At 35.5% G+C, this 2,500-nt stretch overlaps 2 pseudogenes across 1 annotated transcript in view; one reads left to right on the top strand and one right to left on the bottom strand.

Moving 5' to 3' along the window:
* The window catches only part of LOC146453898 (uncharacterized), a 2,369-nt pseudogene extending 1,634 nt beyond the window's left edge, over positions 1-735 (top strand).
* A 264-nt stretch (positions 736-999) lies between these two features.
* Positions 1,000-2,500, bottom strand: part of LOC146453897 (uncharacterized) — a 4,764-nt pseudogene continuing 3,263 nt past the window's right edge. Inside the window, exon 4 of the transcript XR_014859379.1 lies at positions 1,000-2,245. The product of XR_014859379.1 is annotated as an uncharacterized LOC146453897 (transcript). The remainder of the gene's footprint in view (positions 2,246-2,500) is intronic.

Raw genomic sequence — 2,500 nt, 5'->3', positions numbered from 1 at the left:
ATATGGGATATTAAACATGCCGTGAGTATTCTAACTCTTATTGATCAAGTATTTGGTGACATTTTAAGTCCCATTGTTGAAAACTCAACAGAATGTTGCAAAGATGCTGATATCGAAGATGAGCTAGACTTTGCACTACATGATTGGAATGATGTCATAGATAATGATGACTTTATGGATCTCATTTTTGACAATCTTGACAGCTCACAAATGCCCTCTGAACTTCAAGAAGGAAGTGGTACGTCTTCACATTTGTTAGACTATGACATACCAAATGCTGTTTTGGAAATACTGGAAAATTTCAGTTTTGAGGATGTTTAGCTTCAAACCTGAAACAGTGAACAAATACATTGTACCATTGTATTTAACCTAATGAAAACTTTAAATGTATTTCTCATTTCTTTTTCATTTCCTACTAAAATGATAACAATTTCCACAATGCAACTTAAACCATATAATGTTAGTTACATACATTTGTACAGTTTCTCCTTTGTTTACCAGTAGACTTTGTAAATAGTTGGAGAAAATTAGAAATTATCACAGCCCCACTCCGCATAAATCATGTACCCTCTATCATTTTAATTGAAAGGAGTGCCTATGAAAAAGAAGCAAGTGAAAGTCTGATGAGATCTGTGTGTTTTTATGCACTTTCTAAGTTACTTATTGCCTCTTAGTCACATTCCTTAATGAAATAAGTGACCTTGAAACTATCTTATTTTAAAATCAAGATGAATGAAAATTGTTACCTTGTATTTTTTTAATCCAAATGATCCTGGTATTTCTCAAATACCTAGATCAAACTTTGTAATTTTTGAATTTTTTGTGGCAGTTTGAGAAAAAAACAAACCAAACATTTGAAAAAAAAAATTAGTTGTTTTCATGGGCATCACTGCAATGAAAAATTATAGTACCTGTAACTGCTCTAATTATCTTCAAGTGGATAAATGAACAAAAAAATGTAAACATTGGAATTGAAGCAAGATCCCATTATTTCATCCAATTGAAAACTGGAATAAAGGCAATATTCCACGATTATTTCATTTGTTTTTTTTTTCTACTCTGCCTATCTTGCGTTAATTCCAATTTTCAAATTCTTTTTGTATCCATTGATCCACTTGTAGATACTTGAAGCTTGTACATTCTTAAATGGGTTTCTTTCAAAACTGCAAAAATGCCTATATTGACGTGCAGGCATTTCCTCAAGCGCTCTGTTATTTACAAGCCTCTTAATCAGTTCTGACAAATCACGGTCTAGTGAAACAGAGGAATGTTTCCATGAATCACTATGTCGCTGAAGATTTCTGTCTATTGTCTGTACAAGATTTCTTGTCCCTTTTTCAGCATGACAAACTCGAGATACAGATCGCTCATTAAGATTTTGGTCAAGGTCAAGAGCTATGTTTTTACCCTTTCCTCCACCATTATTAACAGTTCTGTTCCACACAAATCGTTCAGCATCTCTCGGGGAAAGTAGGGCAAAGATCAAAAAGAACTGATATAGGCTCTCCAGGGCATACTTTTTGCTATGCTGACCATCTGCTTTACAATAAAGCAGCAATAATTTGTATTGTCTTATAAGTCTCTGACCGTCACCCTCGGAAACAGCGTCCAGGAAGTTTAGGAAAAATAACCCATCTGTCAGTATAGCACAATTGTAATTAAACATGTCATCTGAAGTCTTTGCGTTCTTCGTGCTTTCCATGTCAGGCTTCTCTGAAGTGAAAGGCAAATTTGTGCTTCTTCAGTAACAGGAGGTGGGTTATGGGTAATTTCATGTTTTCTTCGGCTCTTTCCATCAAATTTAAATGAAAATGGACAGCCTTGAAATCTACATGGGAAGCGACTATCATCAGTCAGTTCTTGCCCATTTATGATCTCTCCTTTTTCCTGTGTTGTAAGTGTCATTGATCATGCTGCTGAGGCCATCTCCTTTGAATACAAACTTGTCCACAACAATGCCAGCAGTTTCATGGAGAATGTCAAGTTTTCTTAGCTTAGAGAGTGAAGAGATATCTTCGGGGATGGTAAAACAGGTCGGTGTGCTGTTTTTGTATTCCAAACCAAGAGCATTCATGGCTGCCGCAACAACTCGTGATTTCAAAATGGGTAGGAAAAAGTCTCTATCTGCACGGTAGTTGGAATGTGGATCTTGGGTAACGTTGCGTCGGTTAATCAGAGATCTGTCTGAGTGCAATGTACATTGATCAACATCTGATTTAGATGAGTAGAAGCGGCAATAGATTAACTAAGAAAAAATGAAAATAGATAACTAAGCAAAGAATTAGAACAATAAATGGTATGTGATTTCTATGCACTTAGATGAGATCTGTATGATTTAATAGGGTCTTTGTTTGAACCTCTTCATTTGTACTTGAAAATGTGTCGAAGTGTCATCCAGTTAGTGTTTGCCATTTTCATCCTTCCTATTTTCTATTTATTCATTCATTCCTTTTCATATCCATACCCCCACCACGGAGGAAATTTCACATAGACCCACCCC

Source organism: Pavona decussata, unplaced genomic scaffold (genome assembly GCF_977016875.1).
Source record: "Pavona decussata unplaced genomic scaffold, jaPavDecu1.1 SCAFFOLD_321, whole genome shotgun sequence".
NCBI lineage: Eukaryota > Metazoa > Cnidaria > Anthozoa > Scleractinia > Agariciidae > Pavona > Pavona decussata.
The sequence above is the reverse complement of the archived record's forward strand: the minus strand, read 5'-3'. Positions and strand labels throughout refer to the sequence as shown.